The sequence below is a fragment of the Eschrichtius robustus genome, chromosome 9 (assembly GCF_028021215.1).
Source record: "Eschrichtius robustus isolate mEscRob2 chromosome 9, mEscRob2.pri, whole genome shotgun sequence".
Classification (NCBI taxonomy): domain Eukaryota; kingdom Metazoa; phylum Chordata; class Mammalia; order Artiodactyla; family Eschrichtiidae; genus Eschrichtius; species Eschrichtius robustus.
In genome coordinates, this window is record NC_090832.1 from 120612925 (window position 1) to 120635851 (window position 22927).

General features: G+C 36.6%; 2 pseudogenes; one reads left to right on the forward strand and one right to left on the reverse strand.

Moving 5' to 3' along the window:
- Positions 1-656: 656 nt before the first annotated feature.
- LOC137769171 (NEDD4-binding protein 2-like 1 pseudogene) lies at positions 657-14979 on the reverse strand (annotated as a pseudogene).
- A 477-nt stretch (positions 14980-15456) lies between these two features.
- LOC137769172 (forkhead box protein K2 pseudogene) lies at positions 15457-16651 on the forward strand (annotated as a pseudogene).
- The last annotated feature ends 6276 nt before the right edge of the window (positions 16652-22927 follow it).

Consider the following 22927-nt stretch of genomic DNA (forward strand, 5'->3'; position numbering starts at 1 on the left):
TTAGCTCAACAGGCAAAAGTTATTCAGGTTTAACCCTGTTCCATAAAGTGGTAGTTAAAACACACAATGTGACTTTACATAGTGACACTGATTTTCCTCAGTAGCTTGTATAGCTATTAAGAAGGATTTTATCAGACATTTCTAACAATGATACATTGCTAAAATAGAGGAACAGTTTCCCAAAGTGTCTATTTTGAAGGACAATGTTCCCTTAGGTTGTGTACTTTCTGGCATATTCATTTTAAAGGAAAATCACTATCATCATTACAGCCACACATCTCACATTTTTTGGGTACATGGATGATCAAAGTATCAATGGCACTAAAGTTCTTCCTGCCTCCTACTTCTCCCCCACCTTTCCAACTTCCTGAGGGAGATGAAATTTCCTGAAAAAATAGATTGCTTCAAAGACAGTGGTACTGAAGCTTTATATAAACACTTCAGTTCATTAATGAACCCATGTGGCTGATTAGGTTCTTGGGTATGTTCTCAGGTTTCAGTTTCAAATTAATTCTTTCCCTAGAGAAAGGGACTTTGTTTAATCAAGTGGGTAGAATTCCCAGCATCATCGGGCCATGCACACAGGATCACTTTAACAAATGCTTGTTGAAGAGGAATGTAATGACTTCTGCTCAAAAACTTTCAGGTTTGACAATTTACACTGGAATGAGAGCTCTGACTACAACTGAATGAAGGGTAAAGACTAAAAACTGAAGGAAAAACTGATTTAGGAAAATTGTGACTGTCCAGTACCCATGGTGACAACCATCCCTTGTGTTAAAGGAGCTCTCATTAGTGAAGCCCCCAGGGGCCCTCCGGTTTGGGAACTCTGCGTAGGTGTTCCACACCCTGCACCCTCGGAAGGAGATGCATTATTCCTGTCCTGCTTTCTGTTGGCTCTGCTTGGTTTTTCCAGCATGCAGCACACCGGAAAAAGTAACCTCATGTTCATACCTTTCATTCGGTGTATTGTCTCTCTTGGGACTCTATAAATATTTCTTCATCTCTGGCCTGAAAACTACCATGTCCGTTTACAACCTGAAAAGATTCTTTCGTTGGTATTTCCTTGGAGGTTGGCATCGTCAGTAATAATAGCAGTAATATCAGTGATGATGGGGGGGTATGCCCTTCCTCACTGCTTTTCTTGCTCTTTTCTGGTTCCATTCATGAGTTTTCTCCAGGAAGTCAGGATTGAACTCATAGGCACCATCTTCTCTGAAAAAAAACAATTATCCGTGCTGAAAATCAGGGCCCTGGGAAAGTTGTGTTGCTATTGTCTGGCCAGTGCAGTTTCCCCCGAGCCGGAGACCTCGCAGGAGGTAGAGGTGTTTCCCAAAGCTGAGATGGCGCGGAGGTGTCCCACGAGGAGGGCAGCGGGGCAGGTGGTCAAGGCTGCTGCTGCCAGAGGCTCAGCCTCCCAGAGGATTCAAGAAACCTCTCCTCATGGGGTGGCGGCTGCGAGAGCCCTGCGTCCCCTTCCCTGAAGTCCCAGACCTCTTATTTTAGCCCAGACCTGCTCATTTCCAGAAAACCAAAAATGACCAAATCCATTTTGTAAAATGCTAAATGGAAGAAAAATATAAACCTAAACAGTGTGGAAGAGTAGCAATAAAATGCTCGACAAAGTAGGCATTTTTCGGAAGAGATCAGGGAATGTTGAAACAAATTTGGGATGTTGTATAATCAGCAGCTATTATTATTTAAACTCATGGAGAAAGGAAATGGAGATAAGAAGCTTTGGGGATTGTAAAAGGGAACATATACATTTCAAAATAAACATTATATTTATATTTTGAATGATGACATTAGAGTAATTTACTTCATTTTAATATAAGGGGAAACACTAGAACAAAACATAAATTTCCTTTTCCAGGGACAAAAAGCACAAGACACATTCACCATGGCTTTGCGCTCAGGTCAGACTCTATTAAATGTCCAACCGCTATATAAAGATGGAGAAGATATTTAATGGAGAAACAGGAAGTGACATCCATATGGCTCTTGTCTGTGGTTTTAACCAACATCTGTTATCCTCAAAAGGCCAAGACGAAGTGGTCTAGGCTAGTGGTTTTCAAAATATGGGCAGCATAGAATTCTTCCTTCAGAGTAAATCTTACTCCAAAGACCAAAATTTTAAATGGTTAAAAACACTGATCTGCTAATTAAAGACGGTGTGCAAGTCCCTGGCCCTGGCCTCCTGGGCCCCTCTTCCCACATATTCAACAACTGCTGAGGGGCCCCCAAAGCTCAGTATTAATTAAGCTTCAGTGTGACTCTGCACAGTCATTCATAAAGGGTGATTGAAAAGAAGGTAGGACATGGAAAGGGAGATATTGCTGCCACAATACTTGACAAAGATATATGTCAATGATACCTACTGCTTGTCTTTTTAAAGGTGTTCAGGCAGAATACATCTTTATGAAACCATGATCTCATAATTTGTCTATTTTAAATCATATAATCAATAACTACCTTAATAACTATGCACCAAACTCTGGCCACATGCCTTTTATACTTTATTGCTGAACCTGCAAGATAGGTATTTCTATTTCTAATTGAAGATTCATAAATTAAAGCTCAGAGAAGTTAAATCTCTTGTCTGTGTTTAAAAAAAGAAAGCCAGTGGCAGATCCACTATGCCAAAGTTGGACTCTCTGATATAAAAACTTATTCTCTTTCTTTATAACATGTTGCCTTCTAATGAAATTGCATGCCTAGAAAATTTTAGAATCACATCTTATCACCTTTAAACATCAAAAACAATCTTATCTAGCATAAACTATTGAAAGGCAGGTTTTTCTTTTAAGCATTTGAGCAATGTGGTAAACAGATGCTTGCAGTGTCTAAACTGCTAAAATAAAAAAGTATATATATTTAATTAATTGATGTCTTCATAAGTGAGGGTTTTTTTTCCAATTAAGAATCACCAATGGAAGCCCTGCTCAGAAATTAAACAAGTGATGGAAGCAAAAGGTACAACACTATTAGAGATAATTGGTAAGTCAGCATTAAAAGCTGCTTGTTTTATTGACCTGTCAATACACTGAATAGATTTTTTAAATCTTTTTTGTGTATTATGACTATCTAAAAGAAATTTTGGATTTTCGTCATTCCATTTTGAAATTACATTTCATTAATTCTGTTTTGGTAGCCGTTAAATGAAAGAATCACATTGATGTGAATTCCTGCTTATCCTTTAGAATTCAAACATGATCGATTTCTTAGTAATGAGATGAAAAATCATATTGGTATTAGGCAACTTTATTAAAACTTTGATGATCTGACAATAATTTTGTCCCAGCATATTTGAACTCTTAGTGGAGCATAGAGAACAGGACAGTAGACATGAAATAGTGGACACGATTAGAGACGGATTTTGTTGTAAGAACAGAATCATGAGCTACAAATTTTATCCTGACTCTCCTCAAAAGGTCCGATAGACGTTTACAAGAGCACTCATGCACCCAAAAATGGAAAAATCCATATATTTCATGGACGATTTGGATTATTACTGTCTCTATACTAATACTAATCCTTAGGAATCTAGAACACTTTAGTCCTTCGGTCCAAGTGGTAGCTTACTGAAATCAGATGCTGAATGAGTACTTAAATTAAAAGTGTTCATGTGGCCCATTGGCTTTTTGACTAAACAAGTGGTTGTTACTCTGGTTCCCAAATTAAGAGGAGAGTAAATGTAATCAGCAACTAAGAGAATGTCACAGTAACTCTGTGTCCTGTGGTTAATATGGTTGAAAGAGCCAAGTGGAAGGTCCTGATCCTCACCCCTTTATTTGTCAGGATTCTCTAGAGGAACAGAAACAACAGGAGATAGATATTAGATAGATAGATAGATAGATAGATAGATAGATAGATAGATAGATACATACATACATACATACATACATACATACATACATATATATATATATACATACATACATACAGATATAAGGAGATTTATTATAGGAATTGACTCACATATGGAAAATGAGAAGTTCTACAGTCCGCTGTCTGTAAGTTGGAGAACCAGGAAAGCTGATGGTATAACTCAATACAAGTCTGAAGGCCTGAGAACCCAGGTGGGGTGGGTGTATAGAATAAGTTCTGGAGTCCTAAGTCCCAAGAACCAGGAGGTCTGATGTCTGAAAACAGGAAAAGATTGATGTCCCAGCTCAAGAAGAGAGAAGAAATTCACACTTCCTTCAACTCTTGTTCTATTTGGGGCCTCAGTGGATTGTTTGGTGTCCACCCACACTGGTGAGGGTGGATCTTCTTTACTCAGTCTACTCAATCAGAGGCTAATCTCTTCCAGAAACACCCTCACAGTCATACCTAGAAATAATGTCTTACCAGCTATCTGGGTATCCTATGCCCAGTCAAGTTGACACATAAAATTAACCATCACATACTTTATCTCAAAAGAGTAAAATAATTAGCAATATCACATGCCTGGGTGAGTCCTGGAGATTAGTGCCACCAGTGAAGGCAAGAGATATACAGGTGATGATTCCAACCACATCATGACTTAATGTGCCCATTGTCTTGAGCAGATCTACCTATCTTAGAGAATGAGTGGATTATCATAAACTCAATTAGCTAGCGATTCCAATTGCTGATGTTATTTCTCATCATATCTGTTATCATTTTACAATTTATATATTTAAATATTTTATATATATTTATACATATGTATTTCTTCTCCATCTCACAAGTCAGCAAAAACCAGGATTTTTTTGCGTTAACTTAATAGGAGTAATATTATATCTTCATTAACTTGCTTTGTTGGCTCTGTACCCCTCAAGACCTTTTATCTTCCTCCCAAATCTGTATGCTGCTCTGAAACCTTGATTGCATAAGGCTGATAGAACCCGATGAATAGAAAACAGCAGGTCTGCCAGATGCCAGGTCTGTATGCTCCTATTGCCAGAGGGTGAGAAATGATTCTTATTAAAATCCGGGGGCCTGATTCCTCAGTAGAGTTCTGGGGGAATTTAGAAGCCTGGAAATTACAGGATATTCCTTTCAAAATGAATGATAATTTGCTGTACCTCATACTCTTTACCACAAAGAATGAGACAAAACGTATGATACATCCTTTTGTATTTTGCAAGAAAAATTGTTTGAGGTGTGTTGCTCTGATTCATTTATTGAGTAGCTCAAAATGCTACCAGTATTGAGAGAAAAATAGGAAAGAGTAGATATTTTAACTGATTTGGGCTGTGTGTCTGTAGCTTTTTCACGGGGACCTTATGACTAGGGAATTCAGTGTTACTCAAAGTACCTGTGTCATACTTGGACGTTATGTGGTGTTTGTGGTGAGCCATGGCATAGAGAATCCTATGTTTTGGCATAAATCCAGGTAACAAGTCATTAACAAGTAATTATTTTCCCTTAGAGAAATAATTATCGGTTTGCTGCTAAACCCTAGTAGAGATTGAATACCTGATTATAGAACTAGGTAACCCAGTAATTTGAGTTGCCTATCATGAACTGGGTGTTATCAGATGTTATAAACCAGAGAAAGCAGGCATGTTCCTCAAACTAAATCAGAAAATACTACTGGGGCTTCCCGGGTGGTGCAGTGGTTAAGAATCCGCCTGCCAATGTGGGGGACACGGGTTCGAGCCCTGGTCCGGGAAGATCCCACATGCCGGGGAGCAACTAAGCCCGTGTGCTACAACTGAGCCTGTGCTCTAGAGCCCAAGAGCCACAACTACTAAAGCCCTCGAGCCTAGAGCCCGTGCTCCGCAACAAGAGAAGCCACTGCAGTGAGAAGCCCGCGCAACCCAACGAAGACCCAATGCAGCCAAAAGTAAATAAATAAATAATTTTTTTTAAAAAAAGAAACTACTACTGTGCACAGGATCTGAAAGCACAAGTGTGTTCCTTTCATGAGCAGTTCATGCTCCCACTGTGTTTAGCCCTGCCATATGTCCACCCCTCCCTCAAGACACAACTGCAGATAGAGGAACACGCCGTCAACAAGAACCAAAAGCCTTCCTGAAGACCTTTCATAGTATGCTGGAAATAGGAATACAAGAGTTGTGGCATTTCAGCCCTGCTCCCAAGCTGAGTTATATGGCATCTAATTCTTTTGGCAAAAGAGAAGAAGGCTGGAAAAGACAAAGATCAGGATGTGTACTAGTAAGTGGGGGACAATTGTTTGGACAGAGAAGAGCTTGGAAAAACCGGTATGTAGGAGTAGGTTTCTAGGATGTTTTAGAAAGAAGCATGTGAATGGAACTTTTGGAATGGATTCAGAGTGTGATAATATTATGCACCATGTGAATGTTCACCAAAAGGCTCCCAGTGCAGTGGGGACTCTCAATACACTGGTGGTCTTCAGTCACCTCTTTCCCAAGCCTTCTTACTGCTTGGCCAAAGGATGCCATGACCTTGAGAGCAAGGTCAGAGACTATGTAGCAACAAATATTTCCCCACTCCAGGGTCCACTGGTTCCAGCCTCTACTCAGTATCCAATTTTCCAGCACCAGTGAAAAAGACCAAAAGTAAAGTTATTATTCCCCAGGGATCTAGCCAGCTATCTGATTGTGAATTTAAACATTAGACCTTTTACATCATGAAAGGAAGAATAATTTTCCCCAACTGTACCAAATATTTACTCTGAATTTAGGTTTTCCTTCCATTTCTGACATGCTTCTTCCATTAACCCCATCTCTGGGTTTCCTGAATGCCTTATTCACAACATCGTTTCTTATCAAAGAACTAATTTCATGCAGACAAATTAAGGCAATAGCCTAACACTCACAGAATTTACTGCCTTACCGTGTACCTTATCACCCCAAATCACTTGACCTTACAGAAGGTTGAAATAGTCTGAATGGAAATAAGATAGAAGATAACATCTTATAAAATTTCGGTGCCGTCCTATGTGAAATGTGTATATTCTCTGAACCAGACCTGGAATACAGGAAACAAAGAATAGAAGTACGTTTCACACATCTCACTCTCATACCTAGTGAATCCCTCACAAGTTAATGTTTCCAGTTATGTCTTTGTGTCCAGCTCTCTGTCTTCAGGTTCACCCAGGAGGTTTTAGAACACAAGGATAAGTTCTTCCGTCAGGGAACTCTACAATGGTCTCAGTGAATTGGAGGCTATTGCTTCCATTTGTCCGGTTCAAGCTCTTCCTGTTGTTGTAGGACAAAGTCACAAAATAGAGGGTTATTGATCTTGATTATCAAGGGAAAACAGATTTGCTGGAGGTAAGGTCATAATACATTTAGAACCCAAACACTTCCCTAGGGTTCCTCCTAATCTGGTAGTAAAACTTGTTGGAAGACTCCAGAAACTTCAGAAAGACCAAACATCATACAGGTAAGGCCATCAGTTAATTTGATTCCTCAGAAATAGTTGTTTGAGTTACCTCATCATGAAAACAGTCTCAATTGCCTGCAATCCTGGCTGAGGGCAAATGAAATATTGAATGATTCTTAAAGACAGAAATCAAAAATACTAGTGATGGTCTCATCACAACTGTAGAAACATAATGTCTTCATCTGGGTGCCCTAGAAAATATAACTTGAGGAAAACTTTATGTGCTAATGTTTTGGGGATGGATGTTCAATTCCGGGGATGCAACAGTGAACTGTACAAATATTTTGAGGCAAATTTCATTGCGTGGGTGTGTATTTTAAGTTTATTCTGTTGGTGATGCACTTTGGCTTTACTTGTTTCTCAAGGGTTTAATTATTTGAATACAGAATACAAAACAAAAATTCAACTGCTTACCACTAGTGTCACTCAAAGGCATGTTTCTACTATCTTCCTCAACATTTCATCAAAATATCCCAGATTACATTTTATAGAATATTTTATTTACACTCTGTCGTGGCTGCTTTTGATTTTTTAAAATACACTTTTGCTTTCTAAGACAATTTATTTTAAAAGGACAACTCTGCTTTTTAAGTCCATTTCATAACATAATGCTAATTTCTTTTGTAGAATTGTTTACAGTTCCCCACAAAGGAAATTTCACTTTGGAATAGACATCTCAATTTTAAAGCAATCATGGTATATAGATTTTCACTTGGAAGTTTTAGGTATTTCCATGGAAATAGATGCAGGGAATAAGGCCACAGAGCAAACATCTTTGCTGGCAGATATCTAAATAAGAAGAAACAAAACAAGAATAATCCAGTCTTGATTAAAGCCAAAATGAGAGAACAAAAAATTATTGTAAGGCAACAAAGTGTGGAAAGAGGCGTCTACAATTTACTTGTCAAAGGTGTATATGTACTTCCTGAAGGCAAGCCAGGCAGTAGATTGTACATGTAAATTCTCTTCCTGCAAGCATTAAGGCAGGGCACTCTAATGGTTAGGGAAAAAAGCACACTGGGGTGTCCCACTTATTTGTGTCAACTCTTGCCAATCTCTGCCATTGTATGTTTCTTTTTCTTGGCAATGAAATGTTACCATTGTTGCATAAATTGTTTATTATGCTTTCCATGGAAGTTGTCTAATAATCCATTAGCATGATAAAGTTGTTATTTATATCATGAACTCTTGCTATCCTATTCTGTACCTTTACTCTAATTTTTTTCCTTCATATACAGTACTCATTTTTTCATATGTATTTTAGGACTCATTTCTCATTTTTTCTTAAGTGAAATCTATGCTAAGAAGTCAGTAGTGCCTGCTTGTTTCTCAGATGTCTGAATAAGACCCCACTGTGAATAATAGGCCATACCCTATCTGCATGGCCTTTTTATGATTATTCTAGATTTTAGATTATGGTTGTTGTGTGTGTTACTTTAAACTAGAGATGGAGGCAAGACAGAATAAATCAGTGAATATTCCTTTTCTACCTAAGACAGCTCTTAATTAAACAGACATTTACTGAGATTCTGCCTTTGTTTTCCAGTATTTTGAGTGTCAAAGGTAATAAATCTTATTATTCGGTTGCTTTTTTGCATGTAAGAAATGGAAGATCTTGGAAAAAAAATTAAGGGAAAACATTCCATTTATTAATCCTCTAAATTAAATCAATGCCAAACCTTCTCTCTAGTGAGTTTGAGTACATAATATGTAGCATGCTGGTATCATTTATCATCAGTCCAAGACACTTTGGAGTGTGAAAAGGAATGCTTTAATAATCACCCTAGGAAATCTAGGACTATCCCAGGCAAACCAGGAAATATAGTTGCCCCCATAATATATTTTTTCTTTCAAAATGTTAATTTCATTCCCTTTTTATGAAATATTGGAAGAATAATGAAATGGTCCTGGAAAAACTTATATTCTACTATTCTTTCTTTTCCTTACTTTTTCACTTTCATGAGTTTTCAAAAAAGATTCTTAACATTCTGTTTGTTATTATTCATGGACCATTTCTTTTAATGTCTTTAAATGCATAAAAATACATAGAATTATAAATAAATAAAACTTTTTACTTTGAGATTCAGGCATTAAAATATTATTAGAAAATGAATTTGTGGTATAGTAACATATGTGCTGCTTTATAAATGCATTAAATAACCAAATATAGTAAGTAGTTTACTATAACTTTGAAGTAGTTTTAAGTGTAACAGTATTTTGAGTTTTATGTTATAAAAATACTTATACTTTCTGTCGGTAACAAAATCATAGATACTGCTAATCTTATTGAAGTGTGCCGCCTAAATAATAAAGGAAGAAACCTAAATTTCAATTAGATATGAGTGAAAATAAAGATGCATTTCTTCCCTGTCAAATTCAAGGACCTCTTAAATGAGTTAACACAAGTTAAGGACACTTGGCTTAGAAAGCCAAAATAGTAAAATAAACAATTTCCCCAATTGGGTCCTAATAATCGTTGTGGCCTTATAAATTAACTTTCCTATAAGTTGTGTCTTCACTTTTCAAAATCACAGAAAATAAGTAAAAATTATGCAGATATGAATTTTATGTAATGTTTTACTAAGATATTATATTTTTAGCAATTTTCAAGAGCTACATGATTTTGGAAATTAATTATCAAAGTTGCCCAAATAACTTACCTGTGATGTCTTCCTCTTAGAGATTGTACCTCCCATTTACCACACTGCAATAAATCAGATGTTACTTTTCTTTCATCTTTATTTTTTGTTATTAAGCTATAGCTATTATACAAGCAGTTAATAATAGAACTCAGATCTATGTCAATCACGGCTTCAAGTTTTTTACAATATGGCACATTTTTCTGAATGTAAATGACACAGTGCTTTGTGCTTAGTGAAACTGCATCATTTACATCAAATGGTGATGAACTACAATGAATCAATTTTGGAAAAGGTTGCGTTTCAAATAAAACTACCCTGGCACTTCTGGTAGGACTTCCTTAAGGTCAGAGCTGCTCTTCCTTATTTTCAGAAATGTTTTCAATGCAATTAAGGGATGAACAAATTCTGTTCACCTAATCAGTTTTCTTAGTATGTTTTCATATGAATCCTAACTAAACTTCTTCAATCCATCAGCTTTTTAAGAAGTAAAATAATAACATTTCACTTGGGTGATTCTTTACACAGTGCAATAAATGGAGAAGCAATTAAACTGTATATGCTTTGCCTAAATATACATGGAGAATGGGATAAGGCGATTGCAGGCTGAAGCAACTATATGAATGAACAAACAAACAAGATGTGATGCATGTGATAGTATTTGATTTAAAATGTCCTCTCTCAGATTACCTTTAATATATGCTAACTACATAGAAAGGGTTAAAAAAAAAAAAAAAAAGGAAAAAAGCAACAATAATACTCTCATAATATTTCTCAAAAACCTAGAATAAATTTCCTCTATGAAGCCAATGGAAAAGACTGAAAAGCCCACTTTTGACCAAAGTGCCCTATGTTGTTAGAAAAGTGTGCTTGTTTAACAGAAAGTAGAATATATCTTTTTGCTTTGCTTCCTGTCTGTTATTGGGTTTGGGCATATAAGGTTTTAACCAACAGGTTATTTGTGAGGTTTTTTTCTTTTTTTTTTTTTTAAGGATGTAGAGGACTGTTCAACCTCTGCTGACCCTGATCAGAAGCACTCTTTTCCTGTTCAGTCTAGAGAATTGACTGGATGGCCAACACAACCTCAGGAAGGTCAGAAAAACAGCTGGAGGTCAGGGACATCAGGAGCTGGGGGTCCAAACACCAACAGGACCACCTTTTCATCTCTGTCTCTGCTTCTCTCTGCTTGTCATATTTCTTCCCTGAGACTGGCATCTTCTTCGACAGTCTGGAAACATAAGGTTTTCGCTCTTCCCATGATTGATAACCCACTTGTTTACCACAAGAATACATTTTATATATGAAATGTAAAAGATCATTTACTTTATCTTTTGACACAATTCTGCTCCAACACTTTCTGAGGAAGGACTCAGGTTAGCCTATCTTTAATCAGGGGCCAACTGCTATGCAAATCAACTCTGATTATCCAGACAGAACACTACAAACGGCATCCCCATTGGAAAGACGTGTTTGGCGTGTAGAAGGAAGCAGTTGCCTAGAGTAAGAGGCTGCTCTTTAAGACGGAGAAGTGCTTAAAAAGATAAAACAATATTGCCCACAGTAAGATATGCAATGTAAAAATGATGATTTAAAAGTGGTAATTTATGATTTTTTTAAAAAGCAGGTCATGTTATATACTATAGAAAAATGAGAAAGGACCTACTGTATAGCACAGGGAACTATACTCAATATCTTGTAATAAACTATAATGGAAAACAAACAAACAAGAAAAAACAAAACAAAATCTATAATGGAAAAGAATCTAAAAAAGAAATATACATACATATATGTGTATATATATAACTGAATCACTTTGCTGTATACCTGAAACTAACACAACATAGTAAATCAACTATATCTCAATAAAATTTTTTTTAAAAATTAAAAAATAAAATGAGATTACATTTTCACACCAAAAAGCAAAAAACAAAACAAAACAAAAAAAACTGAGAGAGGAGAATAGGAAATTAGTCCACTAAATTTTTGTTCTACATAATGAAGTAAAAATAATTTAATTACCGAAATAATATAGGTAAGATATATTTTAAGTTATAAAACCAAAGTAAGAGGTAGTTTTAACAAGCAATTTCATTTCTAACCTCTTGCTTGTAAGAGACACAACTACAATAAAATAACCAATAAATGTTAGAAATAAAATGGTGGGCAGAGATTTATCAAACACATATCAACATAAAGAAAGTAGAAGTAGGAAAACCATTTTAGACAAAGTAGAATTCAAGAGAAACCAAGTTCAATAATTTAATGGATTTTAAGAATGCTTGTATGCCATGAAAAGGTAGAATTTATAGTATAATATTTAAGAAAGTTTACAACCAAATAAAAATTATTCAAATTATATACAGTAAAAACTCATAGGAAGCAAATAAGATGTTAATTGAAACAGTTTTGTGAGAGATTTAACTATACCTTAAAAAACTTTGCATAATATGCATATGACAAACAAAGATATAAAGAATGTAAATAATATAGTAAACTTGGAAATTTATTTAAAAAAACTAAAACTTTTCTTTTCAAGTAGCCACTAGAAAGAATGAATGGCATATTAAGCCATGGGGCAACACCAGTAATTTCCTGAAAAAATAAATCATATGAACTAGAATATTTTTCCATAATGCAATAAATCAGGACCATTAACAAAGGGCTAATAAGCAATTGAAGCTTAGGGAAAAACTATTAAATGCCACTGTATTAAATAAAATTCAAAACTATGATCCCAGAATTTTACAAAATAACTAAAATTAGAATACCACGTTAGATCTCATGGGAGATGAAAACAGCATACTCAAAAACATGACCTTCAATATTTTCATTTTTAAGCAGAAATAAAACAAGTATACTGAATACCCAACTCAATAACTGAGAAAAACAAAACAAATTTATATAAAGGATAATATAATAAGAACCACAAAGGAAATCAGTAAATTATAGAATGTAGTACAAATAAAAATGAATACAATAAATTGTACTTATGAAAAGTTAGCAATAATTCCTGGTAACTCTAAATAAGAGAAAAGATAAACACAAGAAAACAAAATTAGGAATGAGATAAAAGATACAATAACCTATACAAGGAGATAGCAATTATAAGAGAATATGTGAAATTTATCCCCATATTTCTCAAGACATAGTTTTCAACTCTTCTAATTTAAGAATTACCTGTAATATTAAAGATGCAAAAGTTTAGGTCGCTCAGAATTAGAGCTAATGAATGGATCAGAATGTTTGGAGAAGTAGCCAGGAATCTGCATATCTATCAAGTGATACTTATTCACATTAAAGTTTGAGAATTACTGCTCTCCACTAAAAAAATATTTAAATTTCTATTTGTTTGATTTTCTATTAAAATTATGGTACCAAATTTGACTCCAATAGTAATGGTTAAAACATGAAAATGCACAAAAAATTATCTTCACAAAGAATATCTGAACCAAATGCACTTAGAATGTTATAGAAAATGTTTAATAAATAAATAACTGCTCCAGAGCATTAAAAAGAAGATAGAAGTCACCCAAGTCAAGTTACCAGCAGATTTCTGATATCCAAGCAGGGTAAAAACAGCATACCAAGCCACCCCAGAGACCAAGTTCATTTTAGACCATAACACAAGAATTCTAAATTATTAAGAAATAAAATTCAAGAGCACATTAAAGGAATCATCCATGACAATAATGGGGACCTTGAAAAAGAACTGATCATTTAATAGAATAACATCCTGTGCTCAGGATAAAATCGATGGAAAATATCATAAAGAAAAATAAAAATGGAAAATAAATTAGGAAACACGAAGAGCTGGCAATATAATTATAGCAAATATGACAAGAATAGTTTATAGACTCAATAAATATGCAAATTTTAATTAAAAATTCAGGAAACACTACAAGTGAAATTTTGGTGGGGAAAAAAGGCACAAAAATCCACATGGAAAATATACAAATGAGACATTGATATATGAAAATTTCTCAACTTACACAGTAATCAAAGTATTACATATTTTTTAAAAGATAATAAAGCAGTTAAAACATGAAAATAAGCACTGTCACTAACTAGCTAGCAAAGATCGTGAAGATGTTGAATAGCAGTCATCTACCCCAAGCATAGGCTTGAAAAAAGGATTCTGAAAAAACATGTGGTCATAATGCAAAAATTATTTTATCAAACACACCCACGTGAGGCCAGCTCAAAAGGAAATCAACTGAAGTGGGCACCCAATGGAATCTATTTTTAGGAATGGTGATGGTGAAGCTTTTGAGTCCCGTTCCCAGCGTCATTGGACTCGCTAATGAATGTATCTGTACTGGGCTAAGCTGCCTCCATGGGGTTTCTTTGCTGAAGCAACCTCTGTGGTATAATTGAGGAATTGTTCCTCTCTTCATATTCTCTAAGACTGATTCTCGGTCATTATTTTTTTTCCCACCTCTTTATTGGAGTATAATTGCTTTACAGTGTTGTGTTAGTTTCTGCTGTATAACAAAGTGAATCAGCTATATGCATACGTATATCCCCATATCCCCTCCCTCTTGAGCCTCCCTCCCACTCTCCCTATCCCATCCCTCTAAGGTCGGCAACAAAGCATCGAGTTGATCTCCTTGTGCTATGCAGTTGCTTCCCACTAGCCATCCATTTTACATTTGGTAGTGTATATATGTCAGTGTTACTCTCTCACTTCATCCCAGCTTCCCCTTCCCCCCCGCCACCCCGTGCCCTCAGTCATTACTTTTTATCAGAGACAATCTCGAGTGAGTTCTGTTTGTTGCGACTAAGAACACCGATTCAGAAGCTGGCACTAGTTGCGGACAACGGATACTTAAAAGAATAAATCTGGCGTTACTTTTCTTGTTCGATTGGTTCTGAGGTGGTAAGATTATAACTTCTAAACTGTAAACATTCTCTGGCCCAACAGATAACGTATTTACTCTCACCTGTGGTCACCTGGCATTAAGTGCCCATTTGATGGCAAGACTTTGAAGGACCCAATATCCATTTCTGTAAAACAATATGACGAGCATGAGGGCTACGAGATGGCTCGATGGCCTCTAATTGCGCTGGGATGCTCCAGAAATAAAATGACAAATTCAAAGTTCTAATTTTTTTTTTTCAGGCAGAGTCAGAAAACCAAGGTTTTTCTATGCTGTGCTAAATGAATTTGTTGTCTCTTGTAGCCACAGGGTTGAAAGCGGAATAAATAAAAGTTAACATACAATCCTGTGGCTTGAAAACTTACACCACCAGTTGAATTGTAATTCTGCCAAATCCCTTATGTAAATGTGAAAAATGAAGAGGGCACCAAGAACTGGAACCAGGACTGATGGAAAGATACACATGGTTTACAGCAGTAGTTCTCAGCTGGAGGCGCCACCAGTCCCAGAGCGTTTCCGTAAACATGTGCAGGTACTTTGACTTGGGGACGCTACTGGCATTTATCACCTGGGTATGAGTGATTTTAAACGCTCTAAAAAATATGGGAGCCTCAGCTCCGCGGCGGCGGCGGCGGCGGCGGAAGGCGGCCCGGGCCCTGGCAGGCCCATGGCGGCAGCGGGCGCGGCGCTCCCGGGCACGGACGGGCCTCCCGCGGGCGGCGGCGCCGGGGCGCGGGCGGCGGGTCCCCGCCGGGCGGCTGGGCCGTGGCGCGCCTCGAGGGCCGCGAGTTTCAGTACCTGATGAAGAAGCGCTCGGTGACCATGGGGCGCAACTCTTCGCAGGGCTCGGTGGACGTGCGCATGGACCACTCGAGCTTCGTCTCGCGGCGCCACCTCGAGATCTTCACGCCCCCGGGCGGCGGCGGCGGCGGCGGCGACCATGGCGGGGCGGCCCCGGAGCCGTCGGCGCAGCCCGGGCCCGACGCGGGCGGCGACTTCTACGTGCGCTGCCTCGGCAAGAAGGGCGTGTGCGTGGACGGCGTGTTCCAAAGGCGCGGGGCGCCGCCACTGCAGCTGCCGCGCGTGTGCACGTGCAGGTTCCCGAGCACAAACATCAAGATCACGTTCACGGCCCTGTCCAGCGAGGGAGAGGGAGAAACAGGAAGCGCCCGAATCCCCCGTGAAGCCCGTGCAGGCTCACATCTCGCCGCTGACCATCAGCATTCCAGACGCCACGGCCCACCTCATCAGCCCCCTCCCCTCCCCCACAGGAACCATCAGGGCTGCGAACTCCGGTCCATCCAGCCCCCGGGGGAGGAGGGTCTTCAGGGTACAAAATGGGCCGTGTGATACCATCCGACCTCAATTTAATGGCCGACAACTCACAGCCAGAAAGTGAGAAGGAAGCTTCAGGTGGAGACAGCCCAAAGGATGATTCAAAGCCACCTTATTCCTATGCACAATTAATCGTACAACCAATTACGATGGCTCCTGATAAACAGCTCACCCTAAATGGAATTTATACGCACATCACGAAACACTATCCCTACTACAGGACTGCGGACAGAGGCTGGCAGCTATACGTCTGCTGACATACGTAGCTTTCTGAAGTTTGCACAGAGATGGTTTTCACACTGTTTTACGGAGGAACCCTTTCTTCAAAAGATACCTCCTCCAGTTGGCCAGTATACAGAACAGATGAACACAGCGCTGCCCTGTTTCAATGGTCCACCTGTACTTCCAGCCTGTTCCTAGGCTGTCTGTGAATCCAGGCCTCCTCAGAGGACACTTTGAAATTGGTGCATAGTATTTCCATTGTTTAGCGTTTTAATTTACTTTAATTTTTAAACCTCTACATTGTGTATGTTTTTCCTTGTTCTGCGTGTCTGTATTATGTATGGCCATTTACTAGGTGTTTAGCAGGACGTCACTAATTCAGACAGTACGGGAAAGGGTAAGTTTGAAGTATGGAGTAGTAAAAGCATCACAAAAGAGAGACGAAACATGCATTTACATATTTTGAATTTATTAAGTAACCAGGAATGGCTACAGAATTCCTTTGAGGCTTAATGAGTAAATGATCCTTTGAAAAATGCATCTGTTGAACCATAATCATAATCAAGTGATGTGGGCGGGGTGGGGGGGGGGTAAGCCATTCTGTTTAACAGAGGGTAAAAACTTTTTTCTTCTTCCTGCAGATGTATAAATGTGTTGTAATAAAAATAGTGTTCCAGCCAAAAAAAAAAAAAAATATATGGGAAAACCCTGCACAAAGAAAAATTTTCTCACCTAAATTATACTTAGCACCCCTATTGAAAAGCACTAGCTTTGAGTGATAAATACTCTCCAGTCTGGCTGAGCCTCCTTTGCCTACAGAACCATCTCCTGGTCTCCTGGCAGTTAATGGTTGTTTCAGTCTTGCTTGAAGACCCATTAACAACCCTACCAAAACATTTACCTGGCAACATGAAACAGGATTAAGTCTAGCTGCATTATCAGGAAAAGATACTAACAGTATTTAAAACCTAATAGAACTATTTTCCATCTCACTTAAAAGTAGTCCAAAAACAGGTAATCCAAACTTGGAAAGGGTCCTCCATGGTCACCAACACCCCAGGGTCCAATTACTTTTCTATTCCCCACCTTTAGTGAACTGTTACATTGTCCTAGTTCTAATTCCTAGTCAACAAGAGAAGAAGAGGATGAAGAAGAGTGAACGCCAGTTTTTAAGGAACTTCTCAGGAAGGCCATGCAACTTCTTTATGCTTCTCATTGGCAGGACTTGATCATGTGACAAACCCAGGTGCAAAGGGAAAGGTACTATTTTAGTTAGGGCATGTGATTGTTCCTATTAAAAGTGGGTTCTGAGATTAATGTGGAAGGGGAGAATGAATATCAATGTTGTGCCACACAAAAGCAGTCCAATATCTCCATGCCCCTTCCCAAGTTATCCTTGTTTATAGGCTCTGGGATGTAAAGCAAGCAAAATTCAATACGTTGCTAATCCACGTCACTGAAGACTTGGAGAAAATGTATGAGAATGGGTTCCAAGGGTGCTAAACAGAGAGAAACAGTGTTATATCTGACTGAATTTAGTGAGATAGATGTATTTACCAGACATTTTGGATTCAATATGCTAGCTGAGATAGATGGAAGTAGTTTTAACCTCCTCTATGGTTTTACTGAAATATGTACTTCATAGTGTACTAGACCAAACAATTTTGACATACAAGAAATTCCTTTTTATATCATAGATAAAGGAATCCAAAAGCTTATGGAGAAACAAAAAGGCATGTAAATATGTTACGTGAAATTTACTGTGATTTTGAAAACTAGAATACTGATTTATAACCAAATTGGTATCACTTGTAACCAGAAGATAATCTTTTGCCATAATACTGAAAGACACATTGGATCTGGAAGTGTTCTAAACCTTTGATAAGTGTTGCAGTGGCTAACTCTTGTATGACAAGAATATTGATAGAATTGCTGGACATTAAAATGGGCTCCTTAATTTCAAAGATACTGAAGGAATCTGGACTGGCAGAGGCCAAGTTGTGTTACTTAACAGAATTGGGCATACTTACTATAATACACAGCAGGGTAGAGCGGTCATTAAAATGGTAACATCTATAGAGATTACTGAAATCATTATTGAGGATAAATGTATAGGTTCAGGTAGATGCAAAGTGAACTAAGGTCTATGTGCTTTGCATAAGCAAATACATTCTAAATCTGATGACAGAGAAGTAACATTAATATCATAACATTAGAGTCATAGCACCTTGCCTAATCCCAGATCTGAGTCAGTTCAAGACTGAGAGTCCCTTGACTATACCAAGAGAAAAAAGACTTGCAATAATATCGTAGTCTATATGGTAAATTTTTCTCCTCATCTTTTTCAATGAAACTTCTGTCCTGATAGTGGGGTAACTGTGAAAAGGGGAAAAGGAAATACCTATATTATCCCGAGGTGCTTGGTCTCCATGGTTACTGTTCAGAGTAGAGGCTCCTATGAGTTGTGTGGTCTATCTGTTCAGCTATGTGAATCACGAGTATGAGAAACGCCTACCAAACTCATTTTTTAATGTACAAAGAAGATTAGAAGGTGGCAGATCAGAGTGCTGTACTTCTGGGCACTACATTTTGGCAAGAAAAATAAGGTGGCAAAGAAAATGTCAAGTATTTTCTTCACGAGACTTTGCCAGGTTTTTCTCAGGAACTAAAGTGCTCTCCAGTACTTCTGATTCCCATTAGCCAGAAATATGTCACATAGTCATAACTGCAGAAAGGCTAGGAATTTGAGCACGATATGGTCAGCTTCTAGCAGAAAACAGCATGGTTGAAGCAGGTTTGAATGGGTATTCAGGTAGAAAATCTCCTTACCTCAAGTGTAAAATGGAGATTGATCAAATTCCATCTTATTTGGGGTCCCGTGGGATCCCATGCCTGTCTTGCGATAACCATAGTTTCTAAGAATGTAGTATAAACAGATAAATTTAAGAAATACCAGTCACTAATGGAATAAAGGCTATCATGCTAGTGGTAGCTAAGAAAGTCCTCTTGAGGGGAAAGGAGGGGAGAGATACATTAGGAGTTTGGGATTAACATAAACATACTACTATATATAAAATAGATAAACAACAAGGACCTACTGTACAGCACAGGGAAATCTACTCAAATTTCTGTAATAACCTATATGGGAAAAGAACCTGAAAAAGAATATATATACACTATATATATGAATATATAAGAATATATTATATAAAGAATATATATTGTATATGAATATATATGAATATATATGAATTATATGAATTATACATTAAATGTGTATATTAAATATATATAATTATATACTTCATATATAAAAACATGTAATTTATATAATATATAATTTATATAATATATAATATATATTTAATATATGTATTAAATATATATCATATAGTTATAATTATATGAATTATTATAATGTGAATTATATTCTTATATGAATTATATTATTATGTATTATATGAAATATATATGAATATATTAATATATAATTCATATAATACATAATAATTCATATATAATTAATTATAGTTCATATACTATAAATTATTATATATGAATTATATATATGAATTATGACATGTCATAATTATAATATAATTATAATAATTGTGAAATATCGTAATTCATATATATCATGATTCATATATAATAGATAATATATTAAATTATATGTCTTATGCAATATTTATATAATATGTAAATATATATATTTATAATGAGGTGAATTCATATATTATATATGAACTGTATATGAATTATTATATATGAATTATATAAAATATATGACATATGTATGAATATATATGAATCACTCATATTTTTAATATATAATAATATATCTTATGTAATATTTATATAATATATGATATATATTTAATATATAATTATAAGTTATATAATTATATATTAAATATATACTAAATATATATTATATACTAAATTTATTATATGTATTTATAATTATATGAATTATAATGTATTATATGAATATATATGAATTATAATCCATATTCATATAATATTCATATATTCATATATGAATATATATGAATATATAGCATATATTCATGTAATATATTATAATTCCTATATTATACATGAATATAATATATGTAATACATATATATTATATAATACAGATTATGTGAATTATTATATAGTATATAAGAATTATATATGAATTATCATATATATGAATTACATATAATATATAATATATTATATATCATATTATCATAATATGATATATAATATATAATATATATTCATATATGAATATATGAATATACATAGATATATATGAATCACTTATATTTTTAATATATGATATATAATTAATATATAATATCAATTATATGTAATATAATATATATTTATAATTATGTGAATTTTATATTATATATGAATTATTATATATATGAATTATATATAATACATAAATATGATATATGAATATACATGGATATTAATGAGTATATATGAATATATATGTAAATCACTTTGCTGTACACCTGAAACTAACACATCATTGTAAATCAACTATACTTCAATAAACAAAAGGAAAGGCCTCTTCAGCTCCCCCTCCCTACCAAAATAATAAACCAAAATCAGTACCACCTCTCTGGGGGAATCACCACCAAAGACTGGAAAAAGCAAGAGTGATGATTCCTAACATATCACCATTTAACTTGACTGTTCTCTGTAGACAGGAGAGTCTTGGAAATGACATATGATTAGCATAAGTTTAATCAGGTGGTGAATGTAATTGCAGCTGCTGTTCCAGATGGAGACTCTTTCCTGGAGCAAATCACCACAACTCCAAATACCTTAGTGTATTTATTGATCTGGCTTTTTTAAAATTTCTATCACAATTATCAGGCAACTCCAGAAGTGACTTGCTTTCACATGGACAGCTGCACACATCCCGCATCCCACAGCAGGGCTCTGCCAGCTCATCATAACTGAGCCACCGTTCAGTCTATGGGAACCTTTATTACCTCACTGTCTCCAAGGCATAATCCTGAATCTACTTAAGTGATTACTCTGTGCTCAGATAAAATGGTGAAATGGAAAATGGAGCTCTAGACGTCTTTGTAAGACAGATGTCCAAAAGCAGGAGATAAATGGCATTTGCCACTCAAGTAAAGCTAATGGCTCAGAGACCCGAGACACGTTTGGAGATCCCCTTTTTCTTTGCCTGTGCTCTCCAAAAAGCAGAGCTGGATACATGCAAGTAGTTTATTTGGAAAGTGATCCCAAGAAACAGAAGTGAGGAAATGAGGAGAGTAAAACAGGAAAAGAGGGAGAGCCAGTTTATTGTTTTGTCAATTCCACATGGACCTTCCAAATTGTAGAGAATGCACCTCAGAACTGTCCACCTAAGAGAAGGCAAGAGGATGATTTATTCATCAGCTCCATCTGCCATTGGTCAAAGTTTGTAATTCTAAATTGTGAATGCATGATACCTGAATGGGTTTCCACAGGGCCCCATACCACATCGTCAGAGTTGGCCCAGGATAGGAAGTAAGAAATGTATAGTAACTTTGGACTCTCTGTGGAGCGGTAAAATATGCCTCAAACTTGTCTGCTTGAGCATATATCTAGCATTGCCCAGTCCTAATTAGCTATAGGCTGCCCATGGGACATTATTTCCTCTACACTTCCAGATTGTCCATGCATAAATACCGAACGAGGTTTTGCGGGTTTCCCATGCCAATGCATCAGAAGGGCCCAGAGACAAGAAGCAAGGTCCGTTTGTGCAATGCAGCTGAGGCAAGGGGGGGTTTGCTGCAACTGGTTGCCAGAGCAATACCAGGAGCAAAAGGTGGCCTGAGAGAATATGAAGTGATGTAATTAAAGCTTTAGATAAATGCTCCAGAAAGCATTTGTCTTGCACACTGCAAGGAATAGTAGGAGACATAATATTTGGTGAAACTCTTTGGACTTTCACGGTAACAAAAAATCCATTTGGATGTGCTATTGCAACCCATTTTCTGAATGACCCAAAGGCTGCCAGTTTTGACTGGGCCCTAAACAAAAGAAGGCTCTCTGATTTGACTGGTATGACTAAACCACAGACGCAATGTTCCTGAAATATCTATGGCATGTTGTGATGCTGAGTAATGACTCTTACAAACCTCAGTAGGAAATTTATAGCAGATGTCTCCAAAGTTTGAAGGTGAATAGTCTCCTCCTGAGAGGCAATTTTTGCCTTGCTTCTGAGCTCCAATAAAAATGGAATGCCTAACTCTAAGAGTAAAGGTAACCATGAGCCTGAACTGCCTTTCATGACATGATCATCTGATCAAGCCATAAAATTTGGGGTCAACAGCAGCACAGCAGATGGATTTTGTGTATATGAGACTGTGTAGGTAGGTACACAAGTGAGTTCCATAAGCAAGTTTCTCCTGTAAATGTCGGCTCTGCCCTTCCCTTGCCATGCTTGCCTCAACCTGCAGCTCAATCTCGTGAAGTTCTCCACAACCAGATGATTCAGAAGAGAACATTTGAGCC